The sequence below is a fragment of the Aethalodelphis obliquidens genome, unplaced genomic scaffold (assembly GCF_003676395.1).
Source record: "Aethalodelphis obliquidens isolate GAN/ISIS:26980383/991018 unplaced genomic scaffold, ASM367639v1 scaffold3, whole genome shotgun sequence".
In the NCBI taxonomy this organism is placed as follows: Eukaryota; Metazoa; Chordata; class Mammalia; order Artiodactyla; family Delphinidae; genus Aethalodelphis; species Aethalodelphis obliquidens.
Window position 1 is genome coordinate 32,887,841 of NW_020837947.1, and position 14,987 is coordinate 32,902,827.

At 34.1% G+C, this 14,987-nt stretch overlaps 1 non-coding gene across 1 annotated transcript; it reads left to right on the top strand.

Moving 5' to 3' along the window:
- The first annotated feature begins 963 nt into the window (after nt 1-963).
- On the top strand, nt 964-1,103 carry LOC113613364 (U8 small nucleolar RNA). Its single transcript, XR_003430207.1, has one exon. It is a non-coding gene; the product is annotated as a U8 small nucleolar RNA (small nucleolar RNA).
- Nucleotides 1,104-14,987: the final 13,884 nt, after the last annotated feature.

Genomic DNA, 14,987 nt, shown 5'->3' on the forward strand with positions numbered 1-14,987 from the left:
TACATACATATACAATTATATATAATATAGATATAGTCTTTCCCTTGAGTTGAGGCATCTTTGGATCAATCTACAGAGCTACAGAATAACTGGAAAACTTTTCTAGAATGAAACTATTGTAATTATTCCTTCAACAACAATTTATTAGTCTCTGTGTATTTAGCATAGGAACTGGAATTAATTTAAATTGTACAATTACTATTAAATTATTGGAAATATTTTAAAGTAATGAGAAGTCAACAAGTTATCAATTACTCAAAAATTTAGTAAAATACCAGTATTAAAATGCTAAATAGCCAGGACATGGAAGCAACCTAAGTGTCCATCAACAGATGAATGGATAAAGAAGATGTGGCACATATATACAATGGAATATTACTCAGCCAGAAAAAGAAACGAAATTGAGTTATTTGTAGTGAGGGAGATGGACCTAGAGTCTGTCATACAGAGTGAAGTAAGTCAGAAAGAGAAAAACAAATACCGTATGCTAACACATATATATGGAACCTAAGGAGAAAAAAAAAAAAAGTTATGAAGAACCTAGGGGCAAGATGGGAATAAAGACACAGACCTACTAGATAATGGACTTGAGGATATGGGGAGGGGGAAGGGTAAGGTGGGACAAAGTGAGAGAGTGGCGTGGACATATATACACTACCAAACGTAAAATAGATAGCTAGTGGGAAGCAGCTGCATAGCACAGGGAGATCAGCTCGGTGCTTTGTGACCACCTAGAGGCGTGAGATAGGGAGGGTGGGAGGGAGGGAGACGCAAGAGGGAAGAGATATGGGAACATATGTATATGTATAACTGATTCACTTTGTTATAAAGCAGAAACTAACACACCATTGTAAAGCGATTATACTCCAATAAAGATGTTAAAAAAAAGACTTGGTGCAGCCAAATAAATAAATATTAAAAATAAATAAATTAATTAATTAATTAAATAAAGTGCTAAAAAAATCATCAGGTAGGATAATCCTCACCTGTTCCTCCTTTTGGAGGGCAGATACAGAGTGAAATAAGTCAGAAAGAGAAGAACAAATGTACAATATCGCTTATATGTGGAATCTAGAATAATGGTACAGATAAACTTATTTGCAAAGCAGAAACAGAGTCACAGATGTAGAGAACAAACTTACGGTTACCAAGGCGGGGAAGGGGGCGATGGGATGAATTGGGAGATTGAGACTGACATACATACACTACTATGTATAAAATAGATAACTAATGAGAACCTACTGTATAGCACAGGGAACTCTACTCAATGCTCTGTAGTGACCTAAATGGAAAGGAAATCTAAAAAATAGTGGATATATGTATACTTATGACTGATTCACTTTGCTGTACAGCAAGAAACTAACACAACATTGTAAAGGCAATAAAAATTAATTAAAAAAAATTAAAAGTAAAATGCTAAAAAAGCAGGTTTTCTTTATATTATCTTATTATATAAAGCACAATAGGGCTTCCCTGGTGGTACAGTGGTTAAGAATCCGCTTGCCAATGCAGGGGACACGGGTTCAAACCCTGGTCTGGGAAGATCCCACATGCCATGGAGCAACTAAGCCCACGCACCACAACTACTGAGCTTGCACTCTAGAGCCTGTGAGCCGCAACTTCTTAGCCCATGGGCTGCAACGACTGAAACCTGCGCATCTAGAGCCCATGCTCTGCAACAAGAAAAGCCACTGCAATGAGAAGCCCGAGCACCGCAACGAAAGAATGGCCCCTGCTCGCCACAACTAGAGAAACCCTGGCGCGGCAACAAAGACCCAACACAGCCAAAAATAAATTAATTAATTAAAAAAAAAAATCAGGCCTGACAGGAAAATGCTGCTGTTATGGCCATTAAAAAAAAAAAAAAAAAAAACGACAATAGATAACGTTAGTAAATCATTTTTTTTTTTATTTCAAGGCTGAGATATTTGAGTGCGCTAAGAATGGAGCAATCATTATCCCCTCCTCCTAGAAGAAAAATGTGAGGTGTGTTATCTATAAAAATTAATGAAGAAGGAAGAAAACAAAGAAAGAAGGAAGGGGGGATGGAGAGAAAAATGAGGGAGAACTTAAACTCACTGCCTTACACAAACCTAACCTCAGCAGCTAACATAAACACTGAGAATAAACTCTGGGAAAGAAACCTTTGCATTTTTACACAAAAAGGACAGTAAATCATAACTTATAGAAGTTTTTATCCAAAATAACACACATTAAAGTAGAATTTTCTTTCCAGTATATTTTTTCTTTCCAAAATAAATTTCTGACAACTCAGCAGATATTTTATAGAAGTTTTGAATGTTACTGAGGAATCTGATAATTCCTTAAGATTTCACTTGAAAATCTGGATCACATAAATTGAAACCAGGGTGAAACTGTGTCAACAAGCACTAACTATAAATATGTCCTGAAATGAGTTTAGTGGGAAATGTGTTAAATTCCATATAACAGATTATGAAGCGTCAAAAAGATATTGTGTTTATAATTTGACAATAATTAGAACGTGTCAAAATATGAGCATATACTATAATAGAATATAAGAAAAAGAATTAGAAATAAAGTCAGAAAATAAGAAAAGTACATTGTTCTTAGTTTGCAAATTAAAATCAAAGTAAGAAAAACAAGAAACTCAGTTTACAATTTAGTCAATTAATTTCAGTCAAACTGTATTTACTAAGAGGACAATATGTTAGGCTCCGATGATTCAACAGTCCACAAAACAAACATGATCCCTGCTCTCACAGAAATACATCCTTGCTAAATTGTTCAGAAATACATATGGGTGTAAAGCAATGAGTATTGAGACATGACTGTATTTGACTGAAAATAACCACCATCATCCTACCTCTGATTTGGAAACCTATTTTTCTAAAATGTTTCAAGACGCAGCAGTAGTTTACATGTCCACCTTGCTCCTCTTTGCTGCTACTACCAAATCAATTTTCTCTTTCCCTCCAGAAATCTCAGCTTATTTGAAGCTTCTATCATCAAGCTATACCACCTACTACATCCCCCACTGCTTTCATAAAACCACCTTCCAGGCATTTTAAAGACATGGTTTCTGATTCATCTTCCTTCCCACCTCTCCTTGTGTAACAGCAAAATCTACACATGTGACTCACCCAGTGTTCAGGTCCTTGACTTCCTCATCAACCTCTTTTATGCCTCTCCATCTCCAGTACCCACCCTCAGGGCTCCTCCCTAGACCTGGAATTCACCACACCACCTCATCCTTTCAGCTCACTTACTCTTGTACCCCATTACAACAAGTCATGGTCCTTTCTCTTACCCATCCTCTCTTTCCTGCCATCATTCCCTCCTCCCAGGCTTAATGATTCCATGATCCATCCTTAAAACCACTGCATTACAAACCTCCTCAACTCCATTTCTCTTTTAAGAAAGCTGCTTCATTCTTTTACTTAAAAATCACTGGAAAATTTGAACATCTTATCACAGGTATGAACTCTTGAATAGTCAGCTTGTACCTACAGTTCCAACCTTGACTCCCTTACTTTACCCTAGTCACACTGGCCATATCTTGAACCCACCAAACCCTTTCTTACTATTATGCCTATCCACTTTTTCACCATTCTGCCTTGTGAGCTCATCTCCCCAACTCTTGACTTGCCAGCCTCTCTCTCATCCTTCTCTCAGCTGCAAAGTCACCTCGACATACAGTCTTCTCTGGCCATTTCATCTAAAATAACTTGACACAATGACTTTCTATTACATTGTCTTGTTTATTTCCTTCTTAGAACTAACTGTATATATAGTTATATTGTTTAATTACTTACTGGCTATCTCCTGCATTAGACTTATAAGCTCCATAAGGACAAATGCCCTTATCTGTTTTTTCGCTTTTATATTACATATTAGCAGATATTAAATTCATACACAAATTAATAGAATGAATAAAAGGGAAGTAATAGGAGAGGAAGGTTTGACTATATACATGTCAAAAATCTAAAAATAGTAAAAAAAAAAAAAAAAAAAACCCAAAAAGAAAGGGGGGGTGGAAGTGGATGAAGGCCATCAAAAGGTGCTAAAAGTTCCAGTTATAAGATACATAAGTACTAGGAATGTAAAAATCATGATAAATATAAACACTGCTGTATGTTAAACACAAAAGTTGTTAAGAGAACAAATCCTAATAGTTCTCATCACACTCAAAAATTTTTTTCTATTTATTTAATTTTGTACTTATATGAGATGATGGATGTTCACTAAATTTATTGTTATAATCATTTCATGATGTATGTGAGTCAAATTATGCTGTACACCTTAAAATTATACAGTGCTATATATCAATTAAATCTCAATATAAAGGAAGAAAAATAAATGAACAAATAAAAATTGATTTAGAAAGGAAAAAATAAAGAAAAACAGTAAAAAAAAGAGTTCAATATTTATTTAGCCATCTATACAAAAAAAAATCAGTGTATACCAAGTCTACTAATTATACTCTTATTTTGGTCAATATAACTAAGAGAAATTAAGGCATATAAATGTATTTTAATGTAAAAACTGGTAATAACATAAAAATTCACTAATCAAAAAAAAGAAAAACCAGTCAAGTGGGTTGTTTGATAGCATATAATAAGGAAAATGATACCTGAATTCAATTTTTGAAAATTAAAATTAAAGTAGCATGAAAAATATAGATAGAACCCAGAAATTCATCTATAAGAGAATCAGATTTAAACTATGAAATAACAAAGATATGCTAAATCATAATATTTACAATAAATTCTGAAATTCACAAATATTAAGTAATTGAATATGTCATTGATGAGTCACAAATCTAACGAATCATGGGATTTCTCTACCAAATATCAGGTTCTTATCAACCCTCTTAACTTCATCCTACAGAAATCTTCTTTAACTATCCAGGTAAATACAGTATTACGCTAAGTATAATAGAATTATGTCAAATACATATATTATCTGACATAATATCTATGAGAACTTTCACTCAGAAAATAATTTGTATTGACTATATATAATTCAATGTGATAAACTTTTACATGTTCTTTATTTTCTCTGCCCATAAAACTATACCCATGAGGATACTTTTTAACTATCTCTAAACTTCTATGGGGTAGAAGATTATAATAAATATGTGATCAGGATTTGTATAATAAATGTTATTTTTAAAAGTAATCTTGGTAAAATATACAGTGGAACTTACACCCAATTTAATCTTCAGTTTCAAAGATAAAACTACATAGGTTCGATCAAATGGTAACAATACAAATAAATAAACAAAAAGCTCTCAGCTCAATATTGATTCAAACTACCATAAGAAACTCAAAGTGTATCAGACTCTAAATAGATCAGATTCCATCCCTTTAGTATTCCTTTAGCATAGGTATTATAAACTCTGGCCTACTGTCCTGGAATGGTTCCATAACCTTGGTGTGATACACTAAAAACATCTTCATTCACAAATTTGGACCATTCAGCTAGTTGGAAATTGAGTAAACTAATAAGATAACGGATACCCCAAATCCTGCGAGTCTTCCTTGAAATAAAAATCCTTGGTATTCCTTGCTTTTCTCACCTGTCCTTCTCACAGTTACAGGTGTGTAATCATACGACAGAGATTCCTAATCTATCCTTTTGATTTGGTCCATCAATTTTCAGCAGTTTCAGATGTCACAATCCATTATGCACCATTCCTTAAAGCTCTTCTGTCATAAATATCTAATTCTCTGGTTCTTAGCATTGACATAGCATTAACTCTTAAAATTTGATTCACAAAACCACTCCAGTTCTCAAGTATAATACTCCCACTTGAAATTAGGCTACCAGTTTATTAAACACCACAGAGTATTGCTCAAAAAGCCCAAGCTGATTAGTCTTTAATTAAAATAGCCACAGTTTGGACCTTTAATATCTCACTGGATTTAAACTTTCTATTAATTTTTCTCTGAGTCTATTAATCATAGTAATGAGAGGAACATGTGGAACAAAGACACGACTTTCCTTCATAGATTTCTTGTTTAAAAAACACTGCCTCCCCCCACCCCCACACGAACACACACACACACATTGTAAAGTTTATGTTTTTTAAAAAACTATTATTTCTGCATCAAAAAAGCTACATATTTTCTTTCATGTAGCCAGAATAGTCAACCATAACAATGTGTATATTAGGGCTATGTTAATTTTCAAAAAAAGGGGGGAGCAAGGATGCAGGTAAGAGTGTCTTTCATGTATATGCTGAAAAGCTCACACAAAAGAGAACAGAAATGTACAACTAGCCTGTAATGATGTGTGTAATATATTCTCAATATAATATGTATAAAATCTAACATATATAAATTTGAGTGTAAATTTCCCATCCCCTTTTGAGTTGCCTAGCAACACGAAGGCACCCAGAACCACTGTCAAGACAATGTTACTGAAATTTGTGAGAAGTAACTGTTCACTCATTGTTAAGTCAGGCTCCATCTACATTATATCTAAACTCTTGGTGGATCATTTTCCAGTTTCTGCTGCTAGTAATGTTTTCATACGAAAAAGAGAGTACTTTTTTTCTCTTCAGCTTTCCAGTCAGGATGTTTTTGGCACGATCGATACATGTGCATAAAAATGTGGCTGTTGTCATTTAAAATAAATAATCCATGGCACTCACTGCTGGGGTTCAGTGATTTCATCTGCAGAAAGATTTTGCAGTGTATCTCCGGGATGGTTCTCATTGACAGGTAGAGAAATTAAGTAGTACCAGCGATGTATTTGGCATATGAAACCCAAAATACTTTTATTAAAAAAAAAAGCATTCTGCTATCTTAAATGAAATTTCCATTCTACTTTTGGATAGCCTTGTACATAACTGAGAATTGGACCTTACTTTGACACTGTCCCAAATTTATAGTTTTCTCTTCACAGCAGTAGATTCAATGAGGTGATACACATGAAGTATCTAAAACAAAACTGTCAACAAACAGTGAAGACAAAAAGGACAAAAGCCATGTGGAAACACTGAAATGTTATTGCACAAAATATTGGTTTCTTCTTACCCTAACCTAGCTAGTCAGGAATTACACTCTTCCTACTCTTCACTGAACATAAATGTAATTGGATACTGTAGAATATAGACGTGTTATTTAAATTTAAATGTGAAAGCATGATATGTGTGTGTGTGTGTGTGTGTGTGTGTGTGTGTGTGTGTGTGTGTGTAGTTCTCCTTAAGTGACAATTCCTGGGTCTCATATCCAGATACCCAAAACTGCAAAAAAAAAAAAAAAAAAAAAGATTTTTATCAAAGATGATAATTATTTGAATGCCTTATAGTTGCAAACTATTTCTAATTTGCAACATTCCTCATTTAATGGAGGGCTACATACCAACTCCTGAAATAATCTGATCACAGAACAAGAAATGTCTCTAACTTCAGTAAAACCATAACATTCTTGAGGGATATATCTTGGGATCACAAATCTCATAATACATAAAAAATTTAAATGACTAGAAGTTGAACTTCTTTTTAGGTACCACTTCCTGCTATGAAACAAAGTTTTTATAACTTTTTAAAAGTTAATATAAGGTGTTAATTAACTGACAACCACACTGCAATGTTGGTACTGTGTAGTCAGCTGGACTCACTTACTGGCTGCCAATAACTGAAGTCAGAGCAAAAATTACTGTCCTTAAAAATTTCAAAGTGTATTACACACCTTGGAGATTTCTCACAAATATCTGAAACTGAAAGATTTGTAACTGTATAGGGTAAATCTATAAATGCCAAGGCTCTATCACTGCATTAAAATTTTTAAACAGTTGATTATGTCAATTATTCTATACTATATGCTATAATATAAAAAGGGTTAAATAATTCACAATAAACATGCTCTGGCCATAGAATACAGTGGCAAATTCATGCTGTGATTTAAAATAATGTGGACATAAAAGAAAATTACTAGAGCATGAATGCATTTCTCAAGTTAATATTCAAATGAGCCTAATTCCAGGGTTTTGCTTTCACTGGAAATTAAACAGATGTACAGATGTCAAGAGTACACAGGAAATACTTTTGAAAATTAAAACTTAAATGGTCAGTTTGCTCAAATATTTCACCAATGAATTAGGTATGTAATTCCAATATCATTTTATTTTATCTTAAAATAGATTTCATAGCCAACCGTAAGTTTCTCCTGAAGGGTTTCTTAAAGAAGTCAGCAACTGTCACAGACTTTTGTATTCTAACAAAACAGGAAGAGTTTTTTTAAATCGTGCTTTTTGCTTCACTATTTAATATGAGAAGCAGATTGCTTTACCTTCTTCAATTTATTGTGAAGAATTCTAAAATGAATTTTTATGTTATTATACCAACATTACTGTATTTTACTTTGAAAAATTTGTAAAGCAAATATGAAGATGTTTTTGCTTCCATAATAGATTGTAGTATTTTCATCCATTTACATTTTGGGGAGCACTAGTTTTACCAAAATATAGCAATAGAGTGTTTCATATTTCAGGACAGCAGAGGAAAAAGGGCTATGTCAATTGATACAAATTTCTATTTGTAAACCAGTCATCATTATTAGGGGAGAAAAAAAAGTAGAAGGAAGCAAACCTAGGAGAATAAAGTAAGCTTCCTAGCAGGATTCTGCTCTCAGGAAAAAAAATAAACAAAAATCACAAGGTGATTTTTCCCTTTGTACGGGACAGATTGTGCAATACCCCAAATCCCAAGAATTCATTCTTTTTGAACCAAAATTCAACCTAAATGATCATCTCTATGTTTATACTTGTTTAAACTGATTGAATCACAATCTTCTACCCAACATTAAAGAAATAACACTGAAATTGTCCCCTTTATAATGATTAAAAAGCATTTTTAATACCTACATTCTTAGATCTGTAGACTAGTTCTTTCAACCTTTAAATACAGGAACCCATGCTGATTAAAATATCCTCTTTATGCATATATAGAAATATACGATATTGTGTCATTTATGTACTGACAAGTCCTCCCAGCTCAATTAAAAACTAATTTTAGCTCATTTGTTTTAGGTAACAAACAACACACAATGAAAGTATTTCAGATTAAAGCTTTCAACAATGAACTCTCTGATTAAGGCAAGATAAATAAGAGTCAAAGTGGCCTGCTTGAAAACAAAACAAAAATACAAACTAGTCTTTTACCATGTACTTGGCTTAAGGCAAACCAATAAATATTTAATAAGCTCACCACAAAGAAGTCCACTTCTTCCCAGACACAAAACTCTATTGGGTGTTATTACCTCTAGCTGTGGACCCAGAGCTTCCATTAGCAGGATCTATTATAATAGGAAGTTGAAGCACAGAACAACTTATTAGGAGCTCGGGCAGCCAGCCAGGCTCTAAATGCATGTTCATATTTGAAGATATATGTTTTCTTTGTTAGATACACATTTCTGAGATGTTTCACTTGCATCTCATTTGTTGTTGTTTTATTCCTATGAGTTACAATAAAATAGTCCCTAATTAAACCATCAATAATCAATAATTAGAATAATTACACCCTTCAGGGAACCAACAGGAAATACAAAAGAGAATAATATTTTTTCTGAAAAGGACAGGCCGAGGAAGAGCTGAAAAATAAAAAACGCTAACTACATATTGTGTGCTGCGGAAGCCTGATAAACACTTCTCTGAAACAAAGCTATATGAGATATCCTGGCTTGTGCTAGAGCTTTGAGTTTAGTAATATTTCAGCAGTGGCCGTAATAAATAGAAAGCATTTAAAAATAATAAACATTTATAACTACTCTTAGTTCTATTCAGCAAAATTATCTAGAAAACTGGCTTTTATAAATATCAATGAAGTTTGATGTGAAGTGAAAAATAGTAAGTTACATTTTATAAGCTCTTATTATGTGCCAGGTCCTTGTATGTATTATCTGTAATTCTTAGGACAGCTCTGTGAGGCATAGATTTAATAGGCAGAGTACCTGAGGCATGAGAGGAAAATGTCTTGCTTTCTAGTAGCCAGCTAGCAAAGGTACAACAAGAATTTTGACACAAATTCAAAGGTCTATTCTTACTTAGCCCATGCAGGCTATTTGAATGCTATTTTGTAAACTGATGCTTTATCAACTGAGCATATATGAGCACCATGCATGATTTCACTCACTCAAAAGAAATTAAGTTCACATGATTCTTCTCTGCATTACTCCATCTTCATAATTTATATTTAATTTTTACAGTTTTTAAATTTTAGAACAAATGTTTCACATGTATATGCTTTACTACAATTCAGTTGTTAAAATTTTGAAGGATGGAGCCCTATTTCAGTAATTTAAAATATATGTATAAAGTATCAACAAACTTGTTTAACTAAATATTATAAAATTCAAGAAGCCAGGCTCACATAGTCATAATATCTTCTAGATAATCATCATTTTTAAGCAACCTACATCCACACATCACCACCACTGCCATTCTTTATAAAATGTTTTTGTGAAGACAATCCTTTCACTTCTAGAAACTCAATATTACTTTATAGAACAATTTTGTCCTGTTTTTCATTTAATTGACTAGGAAAGGATAATTTCATTTTTATTCCATATCCTATTAATTTGAAGTGAATCTAATAGACTTGATAAATGAACAACTTTAGCATGAAGAAATTTCTGAGTTTTCTAAATCAAATGCTTCAGTTTTAATTTATTTGGCTCAACTCAGATGAAACTTAATCTCCATCAACATAGAAAATAAACGTGGAGAACCAAATTTCTCTTAGTCCTATGATTTCAAAGACTTAAAGAAAAAAAAATATTTCTAATTTATTCTAAATTCTGAGCACTTATGAGAATACCAATCACTATTTAATTGTCCAGGCAATGCTTACACAGTATTGGGCTCCGTGCCCCCTGATCCCTTCTCATGCCCATGGTAGCATATGTAATGTACATTATTATAGTGCCTTAGTCTTAGGCTGGCCTAGCAGGTTTTGTTTAATACCTAAAACTTCTTTAGTAAAACATTTGTCCATACCTAATGTGTTTATTTTTTATCAAAAAATGCATTTGATGGAGAAAATAAAATGTTACTTGCCCAGGATCACATTTTCATAGCCTGTGCATTGGTTTGGCACTAGCAAGCCTATTTCATTAACAAGTGGACACTTTATTTTTTTTTCCACTAAATTTGCATTGTCATGCCCCCTTTTAAAACTCCTTCACTTGTCCCAACATGGTGCACTCTCTAAATAGACTAACATTTCAAGTACTGATTATCAGATCAAATGTTGAGCAGTACTTGCACAAATAAAAATTATAAAGTAAATAAGCAAAATAAAACCAAGCTATGACTAAACAACAAGGTCCTACTGTATAACACAGGGAACTATACTCAATATCCTGTGATAAACCATAATGGAAAAGAAAATGAAAAAGAATATATATATATATAACTGAATAACTTTGCTGTACAGCAGAAATTAACACAATATTGTAAATCAACTATACTTGAATAAAATGAATTAAAAAAAACCCAACAAACTATGACTTTGGTTGACAAATGAGTTACACTGGTTCCTGATTTTCCTTTAAAAAAACAAATATAGTGACATAATTTGAAAAAGGCATTTCCAGTTCAAGTTGGTGACATTTTTCTCTGAAAAAAGAGGGCGAATTAATATGAATGTAAATATTTAGGTGAGTATTCAACTTAAGTGAGTACTCTGGTTAAGCTAACTTTATTTCCATCACAGTAGCAAGAGACCAATTAAGGGTCATTCATTTATTAAAAAAACATTAAGTGATCAGTTTATGCCAAGCACTAATCTAAGCCCTGGGAATACATAGACTGTTAAAATGTGAGGAATCAGTGACCAGCATAGAGAGCAGCGTGCTCTTTTTCTTCTCTACAACTTCAGACTGAGCTCCACTAGAGACCTAAACTCTAAGGCGATGTTTATCACAGTTGCAGGCTGAATTAACCCCCAGGTACTTATAAAGAAGTTAGCAGACCACCCACCAGGAGGGTGATGTTTTCAATGGTCTTTCTTTAATTTAGGAGAGAAGATTCTTCCACTAAACTCTTTGAACAACTATAACATTAAGCCACTTCACAAATTGCCTACAGGGTTACAGCCTCTTTTTACTCCTAAGTAGGGTAACTTCTAAGAATGAATGTTGGTGCTACTAGCAGTTGTATCAGGATATGAAGTGTAAACCGGCATGGTCCTGGGCAAACAAGAATATACAGTCATACTATCTATAAGGCACTGAACTGGTTTTGATTTCTTGAACTGAACTTTTTCTTCCCTCAAACCCAAACATCCAAATACACACACACACACACACACACACACACACACACACACACACGCTCATGCACGTACACTTGCAGACTGTCGATTTCAAAAGTTGATTCAACCATAGTAGCTACATGAACTTGTGCAGTCACTAAGCCTTTCTTACCCAGTTTACTTACCTGTCAAATGGGGTTAATCTCTATATTTACAGAGTTTTGTGATAATTATAATTATATAATTTTTAATTCAGGAAAAGTGTTTGGCATGTAAGTTTTAAATGTAATACATATTTATTATTATTTTAATTATTGTTCCACATCGACTTTGGCCTTTGGAAGGGGCACTAGAGATTATCATAACATCTAGGATAGTGGTGATCCTAAAATCATTGGTCAGTAATAGATATCCCCTTTTCTGTTCTCATCAAAACACTGTTAGAAATTTCCAAATAGTTTAAAAAACTCAATTGCTTTACATTTGAAAATTGCATGCTGAGTAACTAATATGATAAGGTATTCTATCATATATTTCATAATATCACCTCATTCAATTGTCAAGTACAAACTGGAACTTGCCATCTACCTCTAAAAGGATTAAACTATGAGCCGCTGCAGCTGCTGACCTTCAACACCCCCTGAAAGGAGTTCAGGGTGGAGATCAGGAGTGAGGCCCTCTGTGCTCTGGGAAAAACTGGCAGAACAGGTCTTCAGATAGTTAGATATATTCAGGATAAGATTTTATAAGCCAAATTCTTGCATCTCCTTGAACCTAGAAAGGCACTAAAATCCTTCATGGTGACGTCTGCTCCTCGTGACTATCAGTAATCTTCACAAGGGTAGCAGCAACCTTCTGCAAAAATGTGTGCTTGATTGCATGCACTCCCCTTTCACAAAAATCACATATATACTGACCTTCCCACCTGCCTCTTAGGAGCTGTTTCTCAGAGCTATCTGAAATGCTATCCCCCGGGGTATAGTCCTCATTTTGCCCCAAATAAAACTTAACTCACAACTCTCAAGTTGTGCATTTTTCTTTCAGTTGACACAGTCTTCACCACAGACCTATGGAACAAATGAAAAAAGTTAACTAACCCGTCTAAAGTCAAAAACGTAGTCATTGACAGGCCAGGAATTGAACCTGGATCTTTTAACTTCAAGTCCAGGACTGTTCCCTTCAAATTGAGTTTTCCCTTTTTCCTCTTCCCTAACCATCAGACATACCCTCAGAAGCTTTGGAACATAAAATTTAGACACATGATTTGTTAGATAATCTGCAGGAAAAATACACTATCATATACTGGTCTTGAGATTGGAAAATGGTCATACCCACACAGAGAGGAATTTGACAATATCTAATTAATTTATATTCACGTTCACCCTTTGACTGAGTAATCACACTTTTAGGAATCTATTTAAATACATAGTGAAAAACATATAAAAGAGACATACACAAAACAATTGCCTGCAATCTACTTGTAGTAGCAAAAGACTGGAAAAAATACCCTTAAGTGGATTCTTTGTAAAAACTATTTTGAGACATTCCCCTCAAAATGTAAAGGTAACCCAAAACTAAAGAAAACGGTGACACATAAGGGAGAGAATAAACAGGATGGATAGACAGAGTCTAGTTTTCCCTGAACATACCTTTATTTCATAGATTTGACTTTGGAACTATGAAAAAGGTCTACATTTTTATGAAAAAAACCAAAACTTTAAAAATTGTAATGCCCGGACTTCCCTGGTGGCACAGTGGTTAAGAATCCACCTGCCAATGCAGGGGACACAGATTCAATCCTTAGTCCAGGAAGATCCCACATGCCATGGAGCAACTAAGCCCGTATGCCACAAGTACTGAGCCTGAGTCCTAGAGCCTGTGCACCGCAACTACTGAGCCCACCTGCCGCAGCTACCAAAGCTCGCACGCCTAGAGCCCGTGCTCCACAACAAGAGAAGCCACCGCAGGGAGAAGCCCGCATGCCACAACAAAGAGTAGCCCCTGCTCACCACAACTAGAGAAAGCCCACGTGTAGCGACGAAGACCCAACACAGCCAAAAAAAAAAAAAAAAAAAAATGTAATGCCTTAAAGCAAAAAATCACATAAAACAAATGAAGCTGTGATTAGAGTTGGTAGCTTAACCACATAAACATTTTTTCAGGTGAATATTTTTTTAAGAAAGGTAATTTGACTGCACATGTCTAGTGGGATGTTTCAGAAGTACAAACTAATGACTACGAATTTTTTAAAAATAATTTCAGTAACTATGTTGTATATGATAATATTGGTATTATTCTAAAAGTACGTATACAGACAGAGAGATAGCATGACAGAGCAAATAAATTATTAGGAATAAAAGCTTTCAGTAAATGAGAAAATAGATACAATATAAAATATAAAAAATTAAACATAGCCCCATTATCCTAAATGGACATACCAGCATGAACTCATGATGTATTTTCACTATCAAAAAATACATATTTCTCACATGAGCCGCTGCAAGACCTAAAAACTACCGACATATTAACAGTGAATTGCCCTACAGGCCTAGATGTGGCCTACAAATATCATTTCCCACTACAAGGACCAGAGTTCCTCTGTGAAATGACTGTTTCTAAGAGTAAGACACAAGCAAGACAATCCTGCAACATCTTCATATGCCAGACAGCACAGAAAATAGCAAAGAAAATTGAGCTGTAAAGACTATAAAAAAGCCAAGCTGAAAACACTCCCACCAGACAAAGG